The 12575-nt window shown below is 38.9% G+C and overlaps 1 long non-coding RNA gene across 4 annotated transcripts in view; it reads left to right on the forward strand.

Annotated features, from left to right (window-relative positions):
- Positions 1 to 9499, forward strand: part of LOC116226518 (uncharacterized) — a 31986-nt gene extending 22487 nt beyond the window's left edge. For 2 of the 4 annotated variants that reach the window (XR_004166333.2, XR_016465120.1), the window contains exons 8-11: positions 306 to 587; positions 812 to 1175; positions 1795 to 7212; positions 8945 to 9499. This is a non-coding gene — a long non-coding RNA (uncharacterized LOC116226518). The remainder of the gene's footprint in view (positions 1 to 305; positions 588 to 811; positions 1176 to 1794; positions 7213 to 8944) is intronic. The other 2 variants (XR_016465121.1, XR_016465122.1) reach the window with 2 other exon arrangements.
- Positions 9500 to 12575: the final 3076 nt, after the last annotated feature.

Below are 12575 nucleotides of genomic sequence, written 5' to 3' on the forward strand. Positions count from 1 at the left end.
AGGAAAAAACTCTGTTTTTACTTTCAAAGGAGCTAGGGCCTCTCAGTTGGCATGGGTTTAATTTCAAATGCTGAGTTGTCACTACTTTGGAAGTCCAAGTCATGCAGGTTTGACCTCAGGAACAATTATCCAGAATCAAAGAGTATTAAATAAATGGAAAAATAAATGAAAACAATTTTTGTCAAAGTATTTTAACTCCCAGCTCAGGGGAATTATCTTCCATTTCATGGAAGATACACAGAATTGGAGGATTTCCCCTTTTTTTTTTTTAATGGTTTTGTTTATTTTTTCTATTTTATTCTTAGGATAGCTGAACAGCCTGAGACACATCCATGCTGGGAGATAATCTTATGCCTTTCTCTTGATCACTAACTCCCAATATACTCTCCGTCTGGCTTTTGCTATGTTCTTAAGGGATTCCCTCTGAAAACAAAACTGAGGTACAACCAGAACAGTTTTATGTGGAACCTGTATTATCCTGAATAGTGGGAAGCAGATGAAATCCAGGTTGTGAAAAATTGAAGAAAAACAGCACTCCTGTACCTTATCCCAGCTCCATTTACTCTAAGAGATCAGTTTGTCTTCAGGTAAGTGAAAATAAGTAGTGAATCGTTTGTCTTGCTTCTAGCCTTGCGATGTCTCAACAGGGTACCAATATCATATTTATTATATCTTTTTGGTACCCTGAATAAACTTATTACACAAAAAAGAGCGTCAAACAAAAAGAGACTCAAGAGTTTTGTTACTAAGGCTTTGATAGAAGGTCTAGGTTACAAATACATTGACTCACTGCGTACTCTCCTTTCTACAGGAAAATGTTCTTGGACATTTTGGTGTTGAGGCAAGTAGGTCAGGCACTCTCCTGACCAGGGTCTTCGGGTGCCTGCCTTCACATGTATCTGCATCCCTGGATCAAAGGAGAAGCACATCTAATGAGAAACCACAACACCACAACAATTATCTGTGCACCTCACACTGACAGCAGGTTTGGCTGCAGAACAGCCTTGGGACGGGCTCACCCTTTGCCACTGCACTTTCCCTCACCTCCAGAAGTACAGAAAAACCCTTTTGAAATTTGTCATGTCCCTCAACATTCTCACGTTGCACTCCTCTATGCATGTTATGCCAACAGCTTAGGAATGGATGTAACTACAGCCATAGAACATCCCAAGATGGTAAGAACCTACAAAGATCATCTAGTGCAAATCCAGGCTCCATACAGGACCACACAGAATTCAAATCCTATGTTTGAAAGCACTGTTCAATAAATGATTGGACTCCAGCACTTGGGGCCGTGCCCACCGCCCTGTGGTGCAGCAGCTGTCCCTAACCCCCAGCTGCCCTCCCCTGACACAGCTCCATGCCGTTCCCTCGGACCCTGTTGCTGTCACACAGAGCAGAGCTCAGCGCTGCCCCTCCGCTCCCTGTGAGGAGCTGCAGCCGCCATCAGGCCTCCCCTCAGCTCCTCTGCTCTGCGCACACCGAGATATCAGTTGCGCTTCATACTTCTTGCCCTATAGATCCTTCATCATTTTCATAGCCCTCCTTTAGACTCTAATAGTTTTATGCCCTTATACTGTGATACCCCAAACTGCACTGTAAGCATACATCCTTCACAATCACAGATAATCACAAAGCACATGTCAAGGATTTCCCATTTGTACATATGAGGCTACTGAGCTTCATCTCTACGTGACGTGCAAGTTAATCACACTTCCTTTCATATAATCAGAGAGTTATATGCTATCTTTTCAAGAAAAACACAAGGATGATCTTTTTATCTTTTTTCCATAGGTATCTGTGCCTCCCTAGTTAAACTAGCAGTGCCCTGGCAGACCTTCTGGTACTACTTCAGGACTCCTGAAAAACAAAAATCAAGCACTTCTGAGCGATTCCCAGGAACCACAACTAAGCCCAAAGTAGCTATGGGAACTGCCTGGGGTAGAGCAGAGAAGTCCTGTTAGGAGCTCTCAACAGTGCAGTGCAGCTGTTTTTAAAGGGCAATGACAGGGGAACACATGCAAAGTGGTATGTACTTGATGCTGTATGCAGAGATCCCAATTCCACACACTACTCGAGATCAAGCAAAACAAGAAATGCATACTATTCACTGAATCTATACCTGCACTATAAGTTAATGATTACATTTTTCCTTTCAAATACTGCTGCTTTTATCCCTAATTGTAACTTCAGCTCAGGAAAAGAAAATATCCCTCTAGTTGCATGCTGGAGGCTGACATCCTCCCAGATTTTTTTTCATCTGACTGTTTCCTAAATAGTAGCAGGCTGCAGTATTGTATTAAGACATTTTCATCTCCCAGCTCCCAATCTTACATGACTGAAGCAATCAGTTCAGCACAGCATGATGGAGAAAAGGCAGATTGAACAAATGATTCAGAGGTGAGGTGAGGATAAATGTGTCTCAATTGAATTAATTTTTAGGAAGTTTTCATAAATAGTAAACTTTTGTCTTGTTTTCAGTCTCAGCTTGTTTTCCACAGCACAAATGAATCACTGGCAAATTTGTTTGCAGCTACTTCAATACTAAGCAAGTGAAATTAAAACAAAGAATTGCCATTATTAGTTTTTCTGAAATATATCAATTTTAGTTCAGTGGAACACACGCTGTATGTCTGGCGGTTTGGTTAATTAAAATATTTTGTATAAAACAGTGTGGAAAACATCTTTGACCCAGCAGAAATTGTGGTAGTAAACCTAGCACAGAACAATTACTCAAGATAGGTTTTTTCCTGTTTGGTCATTAAATTTTCATGATCATACCTAAGAGCAAATATCAGTACTGTGACAGTTTCCTATGATAAACAGGATGCTACCTGTTAATCATCTGTGCAAATATTTAAGATACTTAAGTAACATTGCTGTCCTCAGTATTGTATTAAGCTGCTTAGTATGTGGTGCTATCCTTCCTTTTCCCATAGGAAAAATTCCCCTGACTCGCTCTGAGATTACAATTATTGGTGTTCTCTGGATGCCATAATTGACTTTAACATTCTGGAAAAACATGGGTAATACTTATTTGTGAGTAGTGCTTTGACATTTGAGAACTGTGAAGCTGTTTGGTATTCAACATCTTCCACTTGCATGGAAGTTTAGGACAAGGCTCTTCCTTGCCTGAAAGATACTGCTTATTACACAGTCAGCATTATACCCTGTAATCAAACAGAATAAAATTTGAAGTTCCATTAAAAAATATGAAGAAGGCAGTGTAGGAGCTAGAAGTGTAATAATTATAGACAGTGCTTTCCTTGAATTTTAAGTGTAATGTTCAATTGCATGTTTGCATCCAGATGTAAATAGTACACTCAGTAGGCAGCAAGATTTCACACAGATAGCCTGGAGGTTTGCAGTAGGCTGCTTAGCAATTGCGGGCCAGTTCCCAGCTGGAATAAGCTGCTGTAACTCCTCCTGAGTTCACATCTACTGCCCGTGTCCCAGCAATACACAGTTGCAGGTCACTGCCAGGAAGGCAACATGAAGATAAACGAACCTTGGTCTGATTCAGCACCTTGGTCTGATTCAGTCTTTTCTTATGACTAGTAAGATTTAGTATTTTTCATTGCTATTAAAATTCTTATTAGTGATAATTATTATTAATGATACAAAAGCATTGATAAACAAGACATAGGCGTACCTTCTAACCACAGCTCAGTTCCTGCCAGGAAATGAAACACTGCATCAGCAGTGGGATCGGGGTCAGCAAGCAGAGCATATCTTTCCAATATACACACGTTCTGGGAGTTGTGCTTGTAGAATCATCGCCCTTTAGACTAACAGTGCCTGGTGAGAGTGCTCCAGTATCTTGTTGTGGCTACCGTAAATGATTTGATGTTGCCTCATCATTCACACGTATGATCTCCATCTGAAGGCTCTGTGCAAGTAATGCAAAACACAGGATCACATCCCTTGCACATTCCCTCTGGCCAACAGCTGGCAGAACAGGCAGCAGCAAGAGTCCATTCATTTAGTATGTCAGCTACCTGCAAGCTTGAGTTTATGAACATGACTACCAAGCAACAACTGGAAAGCAAGTTATCTTTGAGATCTTAGTTAATGCTAATCAGTCTGATTTCCTGACTTTGATACTACCAGCATTTTTGCTTGAGTGTCTTTCAGATATAAATGATATACAGTTTTAGCTGGCCAAATAAAGCTATCAGAATGCAGCCCAGGGGTTGCTAATGATCTCTTGACAGTTAAATACATAACATCTTCCAAATCTATATTGTTGTCTTTTTAAAGTTACCAACTGGTCATGTACCAGTGTAATGCTCAATTTAAATAGGAGAGACATAATAGAAACTTTTAACAAGAAGTATGTCAGATGATGTTTGTTCTTATTAATTAGCATCTTGAGATACCTACTTCAACAATAAGAGCAGGAGTTCTGCCTAATTAGTGGCTATCAGAAATATTAACGTGGTTTGGACTGACATTATTAATCCAATGTCTATTATTCCATCCAATCTCTGCATTTACTGTAACACTTGACCTACAAGAGCTGCTCCAGAAATAATGCATCCTATTTTAGGATGTTGGCCCATAACATCAAAGGCAGGTGTTGGTGGTATAGCAGTAGAGGTTGAACCACCCCACTGGTACTGTTACATTTTGTTGCTGTGTGACAGATGGCAGCAGAAGGGCATTCTGACACAGAAGTGCAGATGAAGCAAAGATGTGTCACTGAGTTCCTTCACATGGAAAAAAAAAATGCACCCACTGATGTTTATCAGCACTTAAAGAACATTTATGTAGACGAACCAGTGGATATGAGCACAGTGAGGTAGTGGGTGTTGCATTTCAGTAGTGGAACAGTGACATGAAAGCCATGCACAGCTGTCACGCCACAAAACAAGGAGAATCTTGATCAGCCTCTCCACATGAATCAGCTAACAGCTGCCTCTACACTGGAAAATAGTGTTTTGTAGCAGAGAATTTGTTCTACCAAGTAGTGTTTATTGTGCTCTTTTTATCTGTCATGCTTCCATGGAAATAAATAAATAGGTTACTCTGAAATTAATGTTTCCTATGTTTTCCTCAGCTTCAAATGCTGAGGCTATGGAGGCTCTCTTTATCTCAACCAATGTATTGGTTAGTAGAATGCAGAGTTATCAAGTGCACCAACATTAGAAAATAAAATTCCTAAGGGAAAGCTCGGTTCAAGCAAACTAGTCAGTATTACATTTCCAGGAAGTTTATTAATAAAAAGAAAAGTAGATCACTAATACTGAGCACAGATGTGTGTTCTCCCTATTTTAATCCCATAATTAAATTTGCGGGTTACACGTATTCCTATTGCTGACAATGGATAATGTTAAATTCTAGAAAAAAGGGTACCCTGGCACAAATCTTCCATTTCTTTGCTTCCTTCCATAACATGATATTGTAAGTGAGACTGCGTATTTCTTATGTTAGACCTAATAAGATCTGTATCATAGTGGTACTTTTTATGTTCGTGTCTGAAGTAGTGGCCTCAGAGAAGTTCCCATCCTGTCTTCTCATATGATGTCTTAGCACTGTGAAGGAATTTCCCCTTTTTTATTTCACTATCTTTACGTTGATCACTTTCATCACTTCCTAAATGAGCTACTTATGACAAAATTGACTTCTTGCTTCCTTTAGCCACTCAAAGTCTCATTCCCTGCTCCCATGTAATGATTTGATTAAGCTTGGAAATATGCATTGTTATCATTGTTATAATTTCTCTATCTTTCAGAAATTAGAAAAGAATTCAGTACACAGTAAGTTAGATAACTGAACAGAAAAATATAGCCTAGAAGAAGAAAGCAGTCATTTTACTCTAGCAACATCACTGTTATAACTTCCTTGCTCACATAATTTTCCTTGCCTCCAATATTCCTCATTTTTGCCTCTAGTATTGTCCTAGTTCTTTGCAGTTATAACTAAATTAAGGAGTCAGGGATTGGTACTTTTGAAAGAGGATGGATTATGTGAACTGTACGTTACAAGTATCAAAGCGCATTTCTTTAAATGTATTTCCTTTGGTGATACTTGCATGTATATGTAGTCCCACCCAAGAACATAGGAGAGTAGAGAGAGCAGTAGACAACTTCAGAGGGCATAGGCAAAGAAAAAGAAGAGAATAGAACACAGATAAGATTTATAAAAAGGGAGAGAGAGGTTAACTTGTGCTTTCCCCTTTTCTCACATCACCAAAGTAAAGAAATTACATTGTCTGTATCCTACTGTATGAGGATTTTTTAATTCTGTGTTTCTCTTAAAATTTTTATGAAACCCAAAACTTGTGAACAAGTCCCATTGTCCAGGTTCTCGGGTTCTTTACATTGGTACTTTCCTATATGGAACTTACTGTAATGCATAGTATTGATAGGGCAAAAATCTTTACAAGGTACATAAAGTCAAATCTTTTAACTTACAAGCCAAGTCAAAAGATACCTGTAAGGTAATTTTTCCTCTCTTCTCTATCATTTACATTAATATTGCTACTGTGATAAATATTTTTTAAATTTGATAAAGTATTATCTCTGAGCATGTTTAAAGCTTTTGCTTACATCTTTTGACCTCTATCTGTTAGAAACACTATAAACAAATCATAAGAGCTCTCATTTCCATCTAGCTCTGATGAGTACTTCCTCATGAACATTTTTTTCTGAGCAGCACATAAAATCTTTAAGAAAACTTCAGTAGAAGAACTTAATCTGTTGACTTCAAAAACTCCTGAGAATTAATCAAATAGATAGACTTGAATCAAGTACAAACTGTTTCTGACCTTATATCTAATCAGATCTCTTAACACTAGTTACTCATTCTAAAGTTAAGGTTATGTTCCAGTAACTTTATAGAAGCCTACAAATCATCAGCTAAAAACACAGGTCTAATATATTAACCCACGCTATGCTCATGTCATTAAAACAAAAAACTTAGGAGTGCTTGAATAACTTTGTCATGGTTTTGTGTTTTTTTTTTTTTTTGGTTTTCGGTATTCCACATCTTAACATCACGTGGGGCACTGGGAGTTTAACTGTTAATGCTCAAGTTCTGGTTACCTGCCCAGAAGAGAAGAACTACGCTCCTCAGGGGCTTTGTGGTCACAGAGAGGAGATATAATTCCTGGCAACATCACCTGATGAGTTCTTCTTCGCCTGCTCTTCTTCACCAGCTCTCCTGTCTTCCTACTGCAAACTGGACTGCACGTCTCACCTCAGCATTATGGTGAGGCCTATCCACCTTTCAGACGTTCTCTCTCTCATTATATTTGATTTATTAGCTTCAATTATATTGTATTATAGTGTGTTATCTTGCATTCCAATAATATATTTAGTAAGTTAGTTTATTTCTCCTCAGATCGTTGCTTCTGTTTTTAATTATTTTGGGTCACCTGTTCCCTTTTTCTGGAGGCATGGATTCTGCAAGATGCCTCCGCCCTGCTAGTCACAGACCCAGGCCAAACCCAAACAGCTTGGAAATAAGTTGATAAGATATTATTAATCCTTGAAAGCAAAGCAAAAAAAACAAAAACAAAAAAACCTACAAAAAAAAAACAAACCAACTGTTACCAATAAATTATTTATGATACCAATCAAAGCATCATTAGTAAAATCAATAATCATAAATAAGAAAAAGTTGACTTACCTGATATACAATGAGGCTCTTCAGGCTATAAAACACTCCTTCTCAGGAGGAGAAGAAACCCCTAACAAGGTTCTTCCTTTGGAGGCTAACCCTTAAATAAGCCAGTGAAGGGTGGACCCTGGGTCACTTGGGAAGCACAGGTGAATTGTTTGCACCTGTGCTTCCTGGTCCAGCCACTGACTTCACCAGGTGCTCAATCATCTGTTCAGACCATGACATAACAGTTCCCCTACAAATATATATGGAAACTGTGAAAAACCAAAAACAACAAAACAAAGATACATGTAGTAATACATATAGCGGGCAACTGGAACACTGTATACACAGGACAGGAAAAAAAAAAACACCTGTCCCACCTTTCTTTGTATCTAAACAGTGAACGATATTAGAATTTCTTAAGTGGATTTCTATAAAGAAAAAAAAAATTGTAGAAACAAAGATCAAATAGCCTAGCACAAGTATTTTTTCTTAATGTAAATGCTTCAATAGTCAAAAGATAATACACAGAATATGAAAATGCAGGCAGAGGAAAATAGAAATGGACAAATCCCAGAGTGAAAACAAGCCAGAGAGAGAAATACCTGTTTAAAAATAGACCAACAATGCATCACTTCATTGGTAAATGTTGTTATTGTTATGTGTTATAATAGTGTCTAAGAATATCAACTCAAAACTGAATCATACGAGCCACTTTTCAGAAACATAATAAAAAACTGTCCCTTGCTTTAAGTACCTGCTATCCATCTGCCAGATAGCATGAAATAGATAAACAGGCAGGTGGGATGGCGATAAAAGAAGAGAATGAGGTGATGAAGTCAAGGGAGTTTAACAGCAAAGGAGTGTTCACTTATTTCCCTTCAATATTAATACGTTTCAATTATAGCTCAACTTATGTTTGGTGATTAATACTCAGAAGGAATGTGACTTCTGTTTTCTTCTGCCATATCTTCATTCGATAGTCCTGTAGAAAGCTATAAACTTTCCCTCCTAATTACCTTAGTAACTTTTTCAAAAATTTTTCAATTTCATATGAACCAAAAAATAAATGTAGATAGAAAATAGCTTTTTTGGAAGAAGTTCCTCTCCCACAGCTGGAGAGCACGGCATCATACAGTGTCCAGATGTTTGTCTATATAGATTAAGCACAGAATTTTATTGGATAGTTCTCAAACTAGGAAAGCATGGAGCAATATATTGTATTCTTATGTATGGATATGTGTTATAATACATGTCATAGTATATGTTTTACTATAGTGTACAATATAGACAATTCAGAAGGAAGAGCATTCCTAATTACTATAACCCTTTGCAGGTAACCTTGAGGTGATACAAAGTTTGAGAAGAATTCTGATACAATCTTCCACTGCAGAATATGAAGAGAAGGAATAAAATTTATCCAACAATGCCATAGACCATTTTACAAATAGTTCGTTTGAATATTCAAAATTTCTAATGTGTCCCTTTAAAACATTATCCCTAAACATACTATAGACTTACATGCAATTAGCACTAAACTCCTAGGACTATGTAGTTGTGGAAGAAAAATATGCTACCTAGCAGTATGCTTTAAGTGTCATCAGTGGCAGTTTTTGACATGGCTTTTTGCAAGTCTTTATGTTTTTCACTCAACAGTCATGAAGTGGAAAACGTTTTGATAGGAGAACGTGTATTTCCTGCTGAGTTATCACCTCTTCTTGTGAGTATTGGTAAAGTACTTACTGATTATTACTGATTGTCTGAAAGAAATGATCTGTTGTATGCCTGCATGCCTTGAAGCAGTCAAAGCACACACAGGACAACAAAAGGATGTCCTCTTGTTGTCTATGCTTCTGAATCAAAACCACAGTTAAAGTGAAGTCTATGTAGTCCATATTTAATAACTGTCACATAATAAATAAGGATCTAGTCTTTGAAATCATTAGAATAAATCTGTCAGATTTCTTTCATAATGAGATGTAGGTAAGAGTTATTTTGGCCTGTCTGTGTCTGTGTCTGTGTGAGATACACAAAAGACAACAGTGTTTGTTGTCACTGTTGTTTGAACTGAACACCTTTCCTTTTGCACATCTCTGAAGAATTCAGTGCAGCAGATTGTACTTCACACCACATATGCTTCCCTTGGCCTAATCTGAACTGATAAATTTTTCTCTCTCCCAGTATCTGTGTGGGAAGTCACAGGTTCAGTCCAGACTGTTAAAATTTTCTACATTTAAAGATCACTATTCAGTCCAGACTGAACTGAAAGCTAATAAAAAAAATGTCACCATCCAACTTCTCAGCAGATCCAATTACAACCAGAAGAAAATCTTTGAACAGCTCTCCACTGCTGCTACTGTAAATGAGCCAACACAGTTTCTTGCAGTAGTCTATCTCAGAAGCCCACTGACTGGGCATGACTAAGAAACTCACTTTAGAAACAGAGTAAATTAGTTCCTTTGTCAAAGGAGTGTGAAGGTAATGATTGAACCAATAAAAGAACAATCACTCCACAGGGTTTAGGTTCTGGATGATGAGAGGATATCCCTTGATTTCTGGTATTTTTCACCCCTTTGACAACAAATGCATGAGTCTGAGAGGGTAAACGATAATAATCTTTATTTCTTCTTGCCATCAAGTAGTGAGGAAGTGGTATGAGGGAGCTTGGGTGCTCCAGAAGTTTATCTGAAGTAGGAAATTGGAAGTATGAGCATAGGTCATTAGAGAGAGAGTTCTGTAACACCTGAAGTATTTAAATCCTCACTGTGTGCCTTCATCTGTCCTGATACTCCGGCAAGGAGAGTTGGATTCATCACTAGGCTGATTCACAGTCTGACTTTCAGAGAGTTTGGTAACAAGGGTCAACTTCTTTTCTCTTTCCATGGTACAAGTCCACTTAGATTCCTGAGTGGGAAAATTAAATTTTTCCAGGAGATTTCTCTACTTAATATTAATGCTAAAAAATCCATCACTTACCTCTTTAGGTAGATTTCTTTAATCTTGTTCTTGTTTTCTTCTGTATCACCATCTATAAGCTTGGACTACAGAGATAACTCCAGAATACTGGCTATGTTAAAAGTATTATTGTCATGGTTTTGTGTTTTTTTGGTTTTTGGTATTCCACATCATAACATCACGTAGTGCACTGGGAGTTACTGTTAATGCTCCAATTCCTGGTACCTATCCTACACATTATGGAAGTCATGGGATCTGTCCCTTCCGGGTGGGGCGGTCTCTTACTGCCTTGCAGTGGGTGCTGGAGGGTGCTTTCCAAGCTTTTCGGGTTTGACTCGGCCTCAGGAACTCTCTCTCTCTCCTATCTGATTTGATTTATTAGTCTCAATTTCAATGAGATTGTATTATATTGTGTTATTTTGCATTCCGATATCATAGTTAGAAAAATAAGTTTTCCTCCATAGATTGTTGCCGCTGGGTTGTTTTTTTTTTTTTAACTCTTTGAGCCCAGCTCCCATCTCCGTATCCCTTTTCCCTTTCCCTTCCCATTTTATGGGGCTGGGGGGGGGGGGGGGGGGGCGGGCAGGGGCCTACTGCCCCCCTGTCACGGGCATAGATTGATCTAGTTAACTCTGTGACAGTACTGTATAGAGCTAATTTCTACAGGAGATTTTTAGTTCTGCATAAAGTTTATTATGGTTGAACTTGAAGTTCTTTACAATGCTTTGTGCTTGAGAGATTGAGTTGGACAGGCCTAGAAATGTAAACCTTTTTGTATGCTTCCCTAAGGCTTTTAACCTTTCTTAAATCAAGACTTTCTTTCCATCATTTTCAAGCCACTCAACCTTCATTTTCCCACTTACAACTTCAATTTTAAGAAATACTATGTGTTTGTCTTTTGCTCCAATTAAGTCAGAGATAGGTGGAGTCTTTGGAAGTTACAGGACGTTTCCTTTCTCTTGCAGTGAGATTTCATGAAAACTTTTAATATCTGCCTTGAAAGATATGAGGCAATGTTCTTCCTCACTGAGATTTGATTTGCAGTATTTTGCTCATCTTTAACAGCACAAGCTTTATCTCTACAACTTAGAACTAGATGTATTTTCAGTCTGCTCTTTAAAGGTCTCCAGAACTCTTTTTTTCCCATTTGAAGGAATCTCACAGAGTGAGTTCCAGCTCAGAAGAGATGCCTGCTATGAGCAGTATTTCCTTGCCTTCCTGCTGTGAAGACCCACTTTTCTCTTTAAAATTTCTTCATCAAATTGTGGGGGTGCAGAGCTGATTGCTACTAAATTCCTTTCAAGTTATCAGGTGGATGGAAGATGGTAAAGCAGTGTATGCGGGCTATCTTGATTTTAGTAGAGCATTTGACACCATCTTCCACAGCATCCTTGCAGCTAAACTAAGGAAGTGTGGTCTGGACGATCGAGTAGTGAGGTGGAGTCAGCGGAACAGAGTGAGTCTAGTTGCTGATGAAACAAAACTGTGAGTGGCTGACATGCCTGAAGGCTGTGCTGCCACCCAGCGAGACCTAGACAGGCTGGTGAGTTGGGCGGGGAAAAACTTAATGAAATATAACGAGGGCAAGTGCAGAGACTTGCGTCTGGGTAAGAACAGCACTCCAGGTACCAGTATAGGTTGGGGACTGACCTGTTGGAGAGCAGTGTAGGAGAAAGAGACTTGGGGGTCCCAGCGAACAGTGGGCTGACCATGAGCCAGCCCTGTGCCCTTGTGGCCAAGAAGACCAGTGGCATCCTGGGGCACACTAGAAGGGCCGTGGTTAGCAGGTCGAAAGAGGTTCTCCTTCCCTTCTACTCTGCCCTGGTGACCGCAACTGGAGTATTGTGTCCAGTTCTGGGACCTTCCGTTCACAAGAAGGACAGGGAACTGCTTGAGAGAGTCCTGTGCAGAACCACAAAGATGATGAAGGGACTGGAGCATCTCCCTTATGAGGAAATGCTGAGGGAGCTGGGTCTCCTTAGCTTGGATGAGACTGAGAGGTGACCTCATTA

This window comes from Phasianus colchicus, chromosome 3 (genome assembly GCF_987193195.1).
Source record: "Phasianus colchicus chromosome 3, bPhaCol1.hap1.1, whole genome shotgun sequence".
Classification (NCBI taxonomy): domain Eukaryota; kingdom Metazoa; phylum Chordata; class Aves; order Galliformes; family Phasianidae; genus Phasianus; species Phasianus colchicus.